General features: G+C 42.5%; 1 long non-coding RNA gene across 1 annotated transcript; it reads left to right on the top strand.

Annotated features, from left to right (window-relative positions):
* The first annotated feature begins 345 nt into the window (after positions 1 to 345).
* LOC113286605 lies at positions 346 to 909 on the top strand. Its single transcript, XR_003329377.1, has 3 exons — positions 346 to 413; positions 549 to 603; positions 722 to 909. It is a non-coding gene; the product is annotated as an uncharacterized LOC113286605 (long non-coding RNA).
* The last annotated feature ends 14,755 nt before the right edge of the window (positions 910 to 15,664 follow it).

Raw genomic sequence — 15,664 nt, forward strand, 5'->3', positions numbered from 1 at the left:
CTCCCAAAACCGCAGGACACCTACCAGCCAACCAAATAGGTAAATAAGTGATTTTGTTGGGTCGTAGGTAAATAAGTGATTTTGTTGGGTCGTAGGCGGACACAGGTTACCAAAAATATAGATATTGTTGAAGATTATACAGATATTGTTTGAAGATTATAAGATATCGATCAATATTATTTCCAAAAAGAAATCATTTTATTTATGGGATTGGAGTCTCTATATAATCCATTCCACCAAAAGCCAAGCCCCATTGTTTCGGCTTCCATTTTTTATTTCGTTTTGTCTGAAACGCTCTTTGGTTGTTTTACAGGTATCTTGACAGTTTACTTGATCTGCACGATCAAATAGATTGTCCTAAATAAGCCTGATGGCATGCAGAAGTTGGTTAATCTCTCCCCGTGAAGAAATCGGTAAATCTCTCTCTTTTAAATTGATCTTTTATATTTATCTAAATGCTTGATTGATTTTATTTTATAGCATTGTAAAGGAAGTTACATGCAGCTGAGTCGGATCAATTATTTAGATTATTCTATATTTTTTCGCAGGTTCGCAGGTATCGACTTGGGTCTGTTGTATGTTTGAAGGTGTCCATATAAAGAGGTTAACAGTTTCGTTTCCATGTTGCTTCTCTTTCGTTGGATTTTATCGGTTTTTTTCTTCTTTTTCTTAAGATTTATGTCTCTTTTTGCCTGATCTACTTTCGCTGATTGTTTTGCAGGTGTCTTTCATCATGCACCTGTTGTAGCCATAGTATCCGTGCATACGTCAAGCAATATCAAATCATCATTGATCTATTTGCACCATAATTATTTTTGTTCTGTAGATCTTAGTGTTTGCTGAGCAGAAAAATCTCTCATTGGTGTTTCCCTTTCCCGTGTTTCCCTTTGCTGATGTAGCTTTTGGTACTCAAACCACCATTCATAAGGTAATCCTTATTGCATAAATTTTTCTTCTTTGATTTCCTGTTCATCTGATGCCATTGCTGCTTCTCTGGAATCTACCAGACTGCAATTCAGAGCATCAAGGATGCGAAGTTGATGAGAATTTGAATTTTATGAATTTTATATTGGCAGTCAACTGGTGCATACCTGGCCGCTTCCAGACTACCAATACTCGATACATAGGTCAAATTTAGTATTGTAACTGTCTCTACAAGCAACTATTAGATAGTAAAAACTTGGGCAATGCGGATTTGGTAATCCATACATGGTGTGGACAACAAATACATTGCAATTGCATCATACTTTGGTGGCTCTATTTGAATATTGTTAAAAAAATCTAAGAATGAAGTTGTATCACTAACCAAACTACAACAAAAAATCTTAAGTACTGCAAGCAAACAACAAAGCTTTGCTCTGATCTCTTTTCATTTTCTGACGTCCTTATTTTTTAATGAAACAAAAATGACATTTTATGCAGTTATCGGTGCAATCACATGCAAGTGATATGGTGATTACGTGCCAGGTTGGCACCATACATGGATGCTTGACCTAGCAAGCTGTCAAGTCTCTCCATGCAGCTTCTAAACCCACTCCTCACAGTGAAACTTACTATGTTAGCAAATAATTAGAATAAAACTTTAAGAGTTTATTAACTCCAAAGTCCAAACTTTGAACAATCTCTATTAAAAAATTGCTAATCAATTTTGTTAATTAATTAGTTGGTTATGTATTTGGTGCAGTCAATAGAGGATCAAATCATCTTGGTTATGCTCTGTCTAACCAATGCTGGAGAGTTATGCTCTCTCTTAACCAAAGATGAAGAAACATGAGAACTCGGGTAAGAAGAGCTAACAATTGGAAGAACTTACGGAGAAAATGCAAGTACTGTGAGAGCGCAAAGGTAAGAAATTCTTTGCTTGTGCTATTATAAGTTGAATTATTGTATTAATTAACTGCCATGAGAAGATCTTTTCATGCGTAATCCTGCTATTGCTCGATTAGTTTCTGTATTTTGGTGTAATGGTGCCTGTATTTTAGTGTTGGTTTCTAAGTAATTGTGCCTTTTCTTTTTTTTGTTGTTGTTGAAGCATTAGTGTTGGTTGCGTTGGTTTCTAATAATAAAAGTGTAGTCTGAAAATAAAATAATAATAAAAGAACCCAGCGGGCCTCTTGATAGGCAATGATTATATGCATTTGATTGTCGCAACTTTGAAAGGATTACTCCAGTTACCGAAAACCAAGCTTCTCGATTGGACATGGACCACATGGTCCTGTAAGTTTTATTTCGATGTCCCCTTTATTGTAACATCATATTTTTCAGTTTCTTTTATTTACAGATCAAATCGCAGAAGAGATGATAAATAATGGACTACAAAGAAGTGTATAACTGCTACATGTTAAATGGACTACTAGTAACTTAATAGAGGATAATATTTATTATCTGCTTTTGCAGTACTTTTTTTGTTGGTTGATATAACTTAAAAAACTGACCCTAATTAGAGAATGCCCTTCCTTGGATATCAGCATCCAACAACTAGACTAGCTTCGCAAGCAGATCCGTGAACCAGATATCAGTTAACTCTTAGCAACTGCTGCTTTAACGAGATAGTCTACCGTCAAGATAGCTTCAATCAGGCACCAGGGTGCAACTTCTCCTTAGCAAGCCATATAGCGTATGCAGCCTCGAAATTCTCCACTCCCAATTCTCTGGCCACTTTGACACCTTCTCGATGGATACAGGAGGCTCATAATTTATTATATTTATTATACAAATATCTTAAACAAAGTGATTAGCTTATCAAAAATATTTACGTAATAAATTTTTACAAAGAAGAATAAATGCATAAATATCGTAAATTTGCATATTCAATACTAAAATGTCTTATTAGTATAGCTAATTTATAAAAAATTAATTATAAAAATTAAATTTATAAATTACATTCTGTTTCTTGCGAATACAAATATCAAATTGACCATATAATCACTACTAGAAAATCGATTAGAAAGTCGTAATAAAAGATGCATACACATAACCTTTTGTCTCAGCATTTTAAGAATAGTGATGATATGTAGAGACCCCAAGGTCCATTTTCAACAGATATGGAAAACGTAGCAGCCATATCTTCAACAAACCCCGAGTATTCGGGACGTGAGAAACAAGACCGTGGAACAAAGAGGGTATTTCCGGTTCAATATGATTTTGCTCCACAAAAACGCAGGTGGTATAATACTATGTTGTCAGTAAACTTCTATGGCTCTTTTGGAAATAACTAACTAATAAGCAAGAAGAACATACATCGCATGTCCTTGAAAATGTAACATTGCGCTTTATCGATCAAACATGCACCAGTGTTGGGGTTACCTCTGAACGATATAATTAACTTCTTACAATTATATCAAGGACAAAGTATTTATTGCTAAAGACGATCAATGAAGTTGGTCCAGATAATGTGGTTCAAGTCATAACCGACAATGCTCTAGTTTGCAAAAGTGTAGGATTCAAATTTTCAAGGCTACTAATGGAGGTGCCAGGTTTAGTGGGGTGTGTCAAGCCAAGGCAAAAGTTGTTTTGTCCTATATGAATTTTTTTTTTGTCTTATTATAATTTTGGTACACCCCCACTTAATTTGGTACCTCCTATTAGCAATGTTGCAAATTTTCCTCGGATATTTTTCGACCCCATGTGTGATCCATACATTAAATTTTGCTCTCAAGAATATATGTGCTGCAAAGAACACCGGAGCCAATGCAAAAACATTTGTTGAGTGTTCTTGGATAAAAATATATTATATCGGATGCCGTGTTCGTAAAAAAGTTTATTGTGACTCACTCCATGAGGTTGGAAATGTTTAATGAGCTTGAAAATGTTTATGGTAGCTGACACACGCTTCGTTTCGAGCGTGATAATGCTACAAAGATTTGTTGATAAAATCTTTTCGAAGTGGACTTCTTACAAAGAAAATGATGTTGGAAAAGCTCAATTTTTGAAATGATGTATGGTGGGACAAAGTAGATTATATAATTGCATTCACACAGCCAATTTATGACATGCTGCGACGAACTGATACTGATCGTCCGTGCCTTCATTTGGTGTATGATATACGGGAGTCTATGATAGAAAAGGTAAGAAAGGTTATAGACTGCCATGAAGGCCTGACTGAATTCCAAGGTTCTTCATCTTACTATGTCGTGTATGCAATATTGACAAGTCGGTCTCTCCACTGTTTAGCTCACTCTTTAAATCCCATGTATGATCACTGTCTATTAATCAAATTTGTTTTGCTTGCAATTTAGTCAAATACAATTACACAAAATTCATGATTTAGGCTATTCATTTTCAACAAAATGAACCAAAAGAGACAACATACATTAGTTACTTATTATTTTATTAACATGTCTATGACTATTGTTATGAGTTATCGCCTTATATGACATTTTCTGACATTTCTAATTCTGCTAAGGTATTATATAAACGAAAATATACTCTGAATTTTTTTATATGAAATGATTAACTGTTAGAACTGCAGTAACTAATTATATATATGTTGATCATTGCATTACATGTATTATAGCGAGGAAATCGTCGGATCATCTTGCTCCGCATGTAGATAATGATATGTCAAAGCAACGACGTATATGCTTTGAGAGATATTTTGAAGGGGGAACTAAGACAAGTGAATACTGAATATGCTCTTTTTTCTGCTGGAATGGGAGAATTTTTGGCTGTTAATTGCATCGCCGATAGATGGTGTATGGAGCCATTTATACTGTGGGTTTCTTATGGTACACCTACTCAGAGTTGCATAGGATAATTTTTAGAAAACTTTCCCAACCTAGTTCCTCATCTTGCTGTGAAAGAAATTGGAGTACCGTTGGCTTCATTAATTATTTGAAAAGAAATAAGAGGAGAAGATCTAGTTTTTGTGCATTTGAATCTTCACCTTCTATCACGAAGAGATCCACATTATATGACAGGTAAGACAAGAATGTGGGGTGTTGCAGGTGATATATTTGATACTATGGCACGTGGTGGAATACTTGAGATTGCAAATGTTTAGCTTGATGAACCAGAATCAGAGATTGTGATATTCAATGATCCATCTATTTATGTGGATGAAGATGTATACCTAGATGACAATTACACGTCATTTGGTTGGAAGAATTGGATTCCTAGGAATTCAATTATGGGGTAATCCAAATCTTGGAATTGAATTCCAAGGAATCAAATTTAAATCCAAAAAATTAGATTTTGGTTGAGGTAATCTAATTTCTTTTGTTTTTACCTTGGAATCCAATTCCATTGCACTACTAGACCAATGCAACGGGAATCTATTATTTTGGGGGGAATTGGATTCCTAGGAATTAATATGCTCAATTACATAGAGTTGGTTCGGATCATTTGGTTCAAGGAATTGGTCACATTCCACAGGAATTGGATTCCCAGGAATCCAATTCCTTTAACCAAACATGCTCTTAAGGAATTGAGGAGGTTTTTCCACTATTTATAGGGGTTTTTTCCCCAACTCAAGTTTATTTTTACTTAAAACTTTTTCTTTATTATTAGACAAATGTTTTATGTTCTATAAATGCACTATTGGAATTTGGATTTATAAAATTTTAGATATTTATTAAACGTGTCCCCGTAACCCACTTTTTTTGATAATAGACGTGTCCCCGTAACCGTGTCACGTGTCCGAATCAGTGCAACCCAGGTACATATATGCAAATTGATCATCTTGAGCTAGAATATCCAGAAAGCATAGGAGCGTGACCAAGAATAAAGGTTAACGTTCATTGATGCGCCACCTTTTTTGTACAAATTGTTATTGTACAATGGTCTAACCTGGTTGCACCATGGTATTTGACAATGTCTTTCAGGGAGCCGAACAGTCAATACACTCGGTATATGGCACTTTCAATTTCACTGATAGACTCCCTACTGTTTGAGGGTGAAAACGGTTTCTGCTGATTTCAGTAATTTCGCGCGAGTGGGTGAGAAACGAGTCTAAACCATAAACAATGTACTGCAAGGGAGTACTTTGATTCGAGAGATCAATCTGTACAAATCCGGACTAAACCAAGAAATGGCCGTTCCAGACTTGCTTCGGTCACAAAGTGAAGGAGAAGGGTTGGTCGTAGGGAGGGAAGCGAAGAGAGTGTTGAGACCAGAATAGTTGATTCTGGAAGAGTAATTGTTTGACGACTTGTATCATAAAGTGAAACGCTAGCAGATTGGAAATCTAACAAGTGATTTCTGAGTGTTGTATGCTCCTGACCAAAACTTGTTCTTTGGTGGAAATAGGTGAGATATATTTATACAAGTCAGAACGAAACGTACCCTGGTCTCGTAAGAAGTGGAAACGGTTGAGCAAATGGAAGAAAGCGGTAACGGGTAACGGTTGGAATTGATGTTTCCATAATTAAGGAAACGTTTCACCATTACTTCTTGTGTTTACTAACCGCCTCACTCTTATGACACTTTCTTGTAATGGGCGTAGTGTACGCCGCACGCTGTAAACCGCCAGACCAATACACTGATGAGCATCCCCCAGTTTGTGACATGTTTTGATGTCTCGAGTGTTTTGCGTAGCATGTTTCTATTGTTTGGCAAGTTTATCTTGGGAGGCTTGTCGGATCGGTGATGACCTTCGATGGTCGTGATTTTGCATCTTGAAAGGAAGGGTGGCCGTTGATCGTTGCAACCCTTCGTTTGGAAGCCAGCGGCATGACCGGCATGGATTTGTCATGGTTTAGGCGCGACCAAGCTAGTATTTTAGCATAGTTTTAGGCGCGTCCAAAATTAGGGCTTGGCATTGGGCCAAGAGTTTCCACGCGTTTGGTGGCGAACTTGGACGGCTGAGATTTGCATCTCAGAAGGAAGGGTGGTCGTTGATCGTTGCAACCCTTCGTTTGGAAGCCGGTGTCATGGAGGCATGACCGGAATGGATTTGGAATGGTTTAGGCGCAGTCAATCTAAGATTTTGGCATAGTTTTAGGCGCGGCCAAAATTAGGGTTTTGGCATAGTTTAGGCGCAGCCAAAATTAGGGTTTGGCATTGGGCCAAGAGTTGCCACGCGTTTGGTGGCAAACTTGGACGACTGAGATTTTCATCTCGGAAGGAAGGATGGTCGTTGATCGTTCCAACCCTTCGTTTGGCAGCCAGCAGTATGGAGGCATGACCGGCATGGCTTTGGCATGGTTTAGGCGCGACCAAGCTAGGATTTTGGCATAGTTTTAGGCGCGGCCAAAATTAGGGTTTTGGCATAGTTTAGGCACGACCAAAATTAGGGCTTGGCATTGGACCAAGAGTTTCCACGCGTTTGGTAGCGAACTTGGACGGCTGAGATTTGCATCTCAGAATGAAGGGTGGTCGTTGATCGTCGCAACCCTTCGTTTGGCAGCCAGCGGCATGGCTTTGGCATGGTTTAGGCGCGGCCAAGCTAGGATTTTGGCATAGTTTAGGCGCGGCCAAAATTAGGTTTTGGCATAGTTTAGGCGCGTCCAAAATTAAGGTTTGGCATTGGGCCAAAAGTTACCACGTGTTTGGTGGCAAACTTGGAGGCTGATATTTGCATATCAGAAGGAAGGGTGGCCGTTGATCATCGCAACCCTTCGTTTGGAAACCAGCGGCATGGAGGCATGACCGGCATGGCTTTGACATGGTTTAGGCGCGGCCAAGCTAGGATTTTGGCATAGTTTTAGGCGCGGCAAAAATTAGGATTTTGGCATAGTTTAGGCACGACCAAAATTAGGGCTTGGCATTGGCCCAAGAGTTTCCACGCGTTTGGTGGCGAACTTGGACGGCTGAGATTTGCATCTCAGAAGGAACGGTGGTCGCTGATCGTTGCAACCCTTCGTTGGCAGCCAGCGGCATGGAGGCATGGCCGGCATGGCTTTGGTGCAGAGGTGTGGCTGGCATGGCATGCCATTGCATGCCATTGGCACTATGGTGCGGCTGGCATGGTTGGTAGTCCTTTGGCGCAGAGATGTGGCTGGCACGGCATGCCATTGGCACGATGGTGTGGCTGGCATGGTTGGCATGCCTTTGGCGCAGAGATGTGGCTGGCATGGTATGCCATTGGCACGATGGTGCGGCTGGCATGGTTGGCATGCCTTTGGCGCGGAGATGTGGCTGGCATGGTATGTCATTGGCACGATGGTGCGGCTGGTATGGTTGGCATGTCTTTGGCGCGGAGACGTGGCTGGCATGGTATGCCATTGGCACGATGGTGCGGCTGGCATGGTTGGCATGCCTTTGGCGCGGAGATGTGGATGGCATGGTATGCCATTGGCACGATGGTGCGGCTGGCATGGTTGGATGCCTTTGGCGCGGAGATGTGGCTGGCATGGTATGCCATTGGAACGATGGTGCAGATGGTATTTTTGGCATGCCTTTGGCGCGGAGACGTGGATGGCATGGTATGCCATTGGCACGATGGTGCCGCTGGCATGGTTGGCATGCCTTTGGCACGGAGATGTGGCTGGCATGGTATGCCATTGGCACGATGGTGCGTACGGCATGGGTTGCATGCCTTTGGCGCGGAGATGTGGCTGGCATGGTATGTCACTGGAACGATGGTGCGGCTGGCATGGTTGCCATGGTTTTGGCGCAGAGATGTGGCTGGCATGGTATGCCATTGGCACGATGGTGCGGCTGGCATGGTTGGCATGCCTTTGGCGCGGAGACGTGGCTGGCATGGTATGCCATTGGCACGATGGTGCAGATGGCATGGTTGGCATGCTTTTGGCGATGAGATGTAGCTATTAGGGTTTAGCGTGTCGAAACCCTAGCTTAAAATATGTGGCACGCGTGATTGGCACGTTTGGCTAGCATGCGCGACTGGCATCTGCAGAGATGACGCCAGTCAATACCGAGGGCTCTGTCGTGGAGCATGGCATATAATAAAAAAAGTACCCCGGTAATTTTACGCAGACATGTCAAATGGTTTAATAAATGTGCTAGTGGCGACATTATTACTCAAGTGTGACGTCATTGTTTGACTAAGGTTTTACGATTTTAACCCTAAGTTAAAAACCATCATCAACATTAAGTCCCCTGCTTAGCTCGGAACACGGGCATTGTTGCGAGGTAAGCATAAGATTGTGACTGACAAGGACAAAATTGAAAAGGCAATTCATGAAAAAGATGGTCAGGAAGATCCGTCTAACCTTTTCGGGAGGCAAGGAGAAATCGTGATTCTTGTGTTGGTGGATTTGCGTATATTCTGCTCGTGGTGCCGTTAGCTAGGCCTCTGAGTGGTTGGCGTTGCTGGCTTGGCTTGGAAATCCGTTGGCATGGTGTGTCTTAAAACAGAGCCGATGGCGTTGGTCGGCTTGGAATGGGATCCGCGGGTATTGTGCGGCTTGGAATGGAGACGCAGGCATTGTATTGGCTCGGAATGGATCCGCCAGCGTAGTATTAGCTTGGAACGGGGCCGTTAGCGTAAACTTGGCGTGGGCACTGGCTTGGGATTTGGCGCTGGCTCGGTGTGGCGTGGGTGCTGGCACGGCATGGTGTGGGCGCTGGCATGGCGCGGTGTTGTCTTGGCACGGTGCTATCTTGGCGTGGCACGGATTGTTGGCACCGTGAAGCTTTTTCTTGCGGGCCCAATTGCATTTTTCCATACATAGCTCAAATAGGAAATCATTTTCTTATTCAAATTCCAAAAGTGTCACGCCTATAAAAGGGTTTGTTCTCCTTTTTATCTCTTATCTTTGTTCTTCACTTTCTTGTGCTAGCGGCAGAGTGTTAGCGACAAAGCGGGCAAGCATACTCCGGGTATGTACTCCAGCGTTTCTCTTTCGATCTCTTATTATTTTTTTTGTATTGGTGCAAACCCTATCCATAGGTGTACCTTTCATGAACTTGTAGAAATATTGTTCTTATGTATTGGTATAAACCCTAGCCGTAGATATACTTTCCATGAATTTTTAGAAATATCTCGGCGTGAATACCGCAATAATGTTGGACACATCGATTATCACGCAAAGTAGGCATGCATGGGAAGGTAACTGCCACCCATTCCTTCCCCACGAAAACCTAGTTTTAGGGTTTCCTCCCTTTCCTTGGTGTGGCCGTGTGCATGGTTTCCACGGTGGGGCGCGCTTTCTTGGACAGGTGCGTACTTCCCGCTGCAAGGTACGGCTTTGGCATGAGGCGTGTTTTCCGCGGCGATGCAGGGTCTGCCAGTCCCCATTTCTTCGCCTATGCATGTTATGACTTTGTAACAAATTGGCTCGCGTCCAGAATGGATCCCTGTGGTTGATAAAATAGCTGCCATGCACTTTTGTAGTAACTTCTCTTCGTATTGTTCCATTGTAGTTACTTTGAAGGTGAAAGCAGTGCAAGAAAATTTTCGTTAGGATGTCGCTTGAGAAAATTCCTGCCATACCGAAAGACGTTGGCAACTCCAAGCCAAACGTAGATGATGAATTCTTTACAACTTCCGCCACAGCTAGGAGAAATCATCCCAAGTATGTGCCGATTCTTCTGACCGGTTCGGAGAATGAAGGAGTGACCCGGTCGGTCCGGCGAGGGGGTGAAATACGGTTTTATCTTCGGAGAAAAGAGTATTCTGCTTCTCATATTGACTTTAAAATTTGTGTGAGTCCATTGCATTCTTTTGACAAATGGATGCAATTCATGATAAGCCAGGATTGCGTAAAAGCCAGCTTGACCAAGGCACAAATCATTGATGCTGTCATGGCTTCTGCAACACTTCAAATTAGGAAAGATATTCCAGGCTTGGTTGATTTCATCTCCAGATGGTGTCCAGACACTCATACGGCCATATGCAGGTGGGGTGAAATGACTATCTCCTTAGAGAGCGTGGTCGTCTTGCTGAATATTCCCATAACAGGAAACCTTGGTATCAAGTTGTCTGAAGATGAAAAAGAAATGTGTGCCGCTCTTGTTGCGAAGTCGAAAGGGTTCGTTCGGAAGGAAAACGAGATGAGGTGCTTCTATAGCTGGTGGGTATGTCAATGGTTTCCTGATGAGTTGGAGTCGAATCAAAAGAATAGTACACTTCATGTCGCGGCATTCTTGGCTCTTTGGTTATCCAGAGATATTTTTGATGATGGCTCTGGTAAGAAAGAGATAAGACAGGAACTCATCAAGTTTGCCATAAAATTAGCGAAAGGTGTTGTTCTCCCTATTGGTGGTTTGTTTCTTGGTTCTTTGTACACACACTTGGATCATCTGGTTGCAGACATGCACGCTTCAAACGGTTATATGAAAGTGGACTCGTATGTCCATGATGTTTTTCTTCAGGCATGGTTATGGGAGAATTTCGAGAAATACGCTCCCAAACCGCTGGCTTCACTTCCCGAGTCTTGTGGTGGTTCCAGGATACTTCGCTGGTCGAATAAGCGCCCAAAAGCTGGTTCAAACCTAGTTTAATTCCTCGACAGCTCATACGCGGTCAACTTTCGTCCCTGGGCTCCGGTGCATGCATCCATAGTTCAGGTCAACACTTTTGCTCCTGCTCCGAACATGTGTTTGCTTTCTGGTGAAAAGGATATGAGCATTGGAGAGGTTGTGTTCATGTGAAGTTGCACGCCTGGTTATGTACCGTTCTTTCAAGGATCTTTCCAGGCAGTTTCTTATAATATTGACAGAGCGGCTCGACACATGGGATTTGACCAAGGGGGGCCTCTCTCTCGTCAATCGACTGTCCCAGAAAACTTGCTGCCAGCTGCTCTTGATGCTAGTGCTCTTGCGCCGGGTATAAGTCTGCCCTTCTTGCTCTCAGGACGAAATACGACAACAACTTCCGAGTATAACATATTCTGGCAGGACGAGTTCCTTGCTATTCATGGATTCGTGAATGACGTAGTGAATAATACCTGTGTTAATCCTTCTGCCGCAACTCTAGTAAAACATCCATTGTTAAGGGATCCCTCCTCGCCCAAAAGGAAATCTCCTAACGCGGACACGGAAAGTCCCCAAGAGAAAGAGAGAAGGCCGAAAAGTCATGCAGGAGGCTTTCAGTCGGATACGATGGCTCTGGTGACCTTCAGTTCTTCCAATGTTCGGGTATGTATTCTTTTTCTTGCCCACTCAGTCTGATTGTACAATTCTTTCGTTATTGAAATTTTTTCCTAATTTCTTAATCAGATTGTGAACGCCTTTTCCCAGCTTGCACATGGTCAGAAAATGGCGTCTCTTGAAGCGGAGGTCGGCAATGCTGAGCCTACCCGTGGTGAAGAGGAATCCGAGAAGGAAGAAAGTTCGGAGTCTAGTGGCGACGAGAACAGTTCTTCCGACAGCAGCGTCGAGTCTTCTTCTGGTGAGTCCGAAAGTGAATCGGTGAGTCTCCCGCATATCTCTTCTTTCTTTCCACTTTCTTTCCCATTTTTCTTTTTGAAGTAAAAACCAAATTGTGATGTCACAGGAGGGAGCCGCTCCTAAGGATGGCCTTGAAGTAGAGACTCGTCATAGTGAAGACATGATTGTTCCTTCAATTGCGGAAACTGCGCCTGCTGGTTACATTGAAGTTGATCATCCTGAAGACGTTGCCGCGACCCGAGTGGCGGAGAGTACTCCAGTGACTGCTAGCACAATTGTAGTTAGTAATCCCTTGCTGGTTGCTGACTCAGTTCCGGGTGCCACCTTTGTTCCTCCATACCTGGTTCCCTATCCAGATCATGTGTTGGTCGGTGGCTTCAGCGTGCCAGGAAAATACGAGATGCTATATACCAAGATATGGGAAAGGTATGGACACATCGCCACAACCAAAAAGGTCACTAGTAGGTTTGCGCTGGTCAAGCGTGTGGAGGAAGCTGTATCTTCGATTGACGACATGTGCAAAGTGACTGGCCATACCGTTTCTGAGGACGTGGCCTCAAGCTGTAAGTTCCATCGTGACGTGTGCGTGGACCGCGGGTTAAACGTTTCCTGGTTTGTTGAAGGTTTCTTTGAGATCGAAAATTTGCAGACCATGGCGGTTGAAGGACTTTCCATGGATGAGGTCGCACAGCAGGAGGCGGAGATCAAAAGGTTGTCTAGGGAGCTGAAGCTGAAATGGACGGCTCTCGAAAGCACGAAGGAAGCTTTCTCAAAGAAGAGCAAGCCATTACTGGATGATTTTCCTTGAGCGTTTTATTTTCTGAACTTCCTTTCCTTAGGTTTTTTTTTTTTTGAAAAGCAAAAGAAACGCCTAGTTTATGGTTTGGTTTTTTCTGGTTTTTGGATTGATAGATGACTACTTTTTATAAGAGTTTTGGATTATTTTGGAATAATAGCCTTTTGATCAATTGATGTGTCAAAATCTGAACTGCGAGTGTAAGTAGCAAATCATCCGGGATAATTGTGAAACCATGAATGTTGCTCGAGAAGGAAAACTATAAGAAGCATTGGGATGATTGGGTCATCGGCTTCCACGGAAAATGTGTAAATCCAAACGACAGGTCATGTAAACATCATCTAGCAAACTTACTCGTTTTAGGGTCTTTCACCAAAACTGAATTTCCAGGGAGTGAATCTGAGTCTTCACATGATGCCCTAGTTGTTGTAAGAAGTCCCCAATCGCTCTTTTTGTTGTCTGTGGAACACCTTCACGACGATCCATAGTAAGGCGAAGAATCCCTAGTCACCAGACGCAATTCTCCTAAAACCCGCTCTTCTTGGATGCTTCAAAGTATGGCATTCGCTGGTAGGATGATGAAAACAAGAATTGAATTTGTAACCGATAGATTAATCTCCCACTGTGGTCGCCAATTGTTTGAGGGTGAAAACGTTTCTGCTGATTTCGGTAATTTCACGTGAGTGGGTGAGACACGAGTCTAAACCCTAAACAATGTACTGCGAGAGAGTACTTTGATTCGAGAGATCAATCTGTACAAATCCGGCCAAAACCAAGAAATGGTCGTTCCAGACTTGCTTCGGTCACAAAGTGAAGGAGAAGGGTTGGTCGTAGGGAGGGAAGCGAAGAGAGTGTTGAGACCAGAATAGTTGATTCTGGAAGAGTAGTTGTTTGACGACTTGAATCAGCAAGTGAAACGCTAGAAGATTGGAAAGCTAACAAGTGATTTATGAATGTTGTATGCTCCTAACCAAAACTTGTTCTTTGGTGGAAATAGGTGAGACCTATTTATACAAGTCGCAACGAAATGTACCCTGGTCTCGTAAGAAGTGGAAACGATTGAGTAAATGGAAGAAAGCGGTAACGGGTAACGCTTGGAATTGATGTTTCCATAATGAAGGAAACGTTTCACCATTACTTCTTGTGTTTACTAACCGCCTCACTCTTATGACACTTTCTTGTAACGGGCATAGTGTACGCCGCACGCTGTAAACTGCCAGACCAATACCCTGATGAACATCCACCAGTTTGTGACATGTTTTGACATCTCGAGTGTTTTGCGTAGCATGTTGCTATTGTTTGGAAAGTTGAGCTTGGGAAGCTTTCCGGCTCGGTGGTGACCTTCGACGGTCGAGATTTTGCATCTTCAAAGGAAGGGTGGCCGATGATCGTTGCAACTCTTCGTTTGGCATCCAACGCATGGAGGCATGGCTTTGGCATGGTTTAGGCGTGGCCAAGATAGGATTTTGGCATAGTTTTAGGCGCGAACAAAATTAGTGCATGGCATTGGGACAAGAGTTGCCACGCGTTTGGTGGCGAACTTGGACGGCTGAGATTTGCATCTCAGAAGGAAGGGTGGCCGTTTATCGTTGCAATTGGCACGATGGTACGGATGGCATGGTTGGCATGCCTTTGGCGCGGAGATGTGGCTCGCATGGCATGCCATAGAACGGCGGTGCGGCTGGCATGGTTGGCATGCCTTTGGCGCGGAGATGTGGCTGGCATGGTTGGGATGCCTTTGGCGCAGAGATGTGGCTGGCATGGTATGTCATTGGAACGATGGTGCGGCTGGCATGGTTGGCATGCCTTTGGCGCAGAGACGTGGCTGGCATGGTTGCCATTGGCACGATGGTTCGGATGGCATGCCTTTGGCACGGAGATGTGGATGGCATGGTATGTCATTGGCACGATGGTGTGGATGGCATGGTTGACATGCCTTTGGAGAGGAGATGTAGCTATTAGGGTTTAGCGTGTCGAAACCCTAGTTTAAAATATGTGGCATGCGTGATTGGCATGTTTGGCTAACATGCGCGGCTGGCATGTGCAGAGATGACGCCAGTCAATACCGAGGGGTCTGTCGTGGAGCATGGCATATACATAAAAAAGGTATCCCGGTAATTTTACATAGACATGTCAAATGGTTCAATAAATGTGCTAGTGGCGACATTATTACTCAAGTGAGACATCACTATTTGACTAAGGTTTTACGATTTTAATCCCAAGATAAAAACTACCGTCAACACCTACATATTTTATTTTGCTAACAGATCTAGCACAAGAAAATATGAAGCCTGTTTTGAGGCATACACCAAAATTTCAAGGCATACAAGATGATTTGCATAGCTAGGGTGTGCTTCTAAATGATATACTAGGATAGTTAAATTACCTAATTACCCTTGATTGACTTATTAATTTCTTTTATTTTTAAATTTTTTTTGAACTTCTTTCTTGGTTTCTTTCTTTCAATTTTTTAAAATTCAAATAAAAGAAATATCAAAACTTTTTCCATTTCTCTTCCCTACACCAGTATTTATCGTCGTCGACTAAATATAGTGGTTCTAATCGTTCTTCTAATCCGCGAATTAGTGAAGAAGAAGAAGGAGTTGAAACAGAAATCGAATTGAGACAAGTTGT

The sequence above is a fragment of the Papaver somniferum genome, chromosome 6 (assembly GCF_003573695.1).
Source record: "Papaver somniferum cultivar HN1 chromosome 6, ASM357369v1, whole genome shotgun sequence".
Lineage (NCBI taxonomy): Eukaryota > Viridiplantae > Streptophyta > Magnoliopsida > Ranunculales > Papaveraceae > Papaver > Papaver somniferum.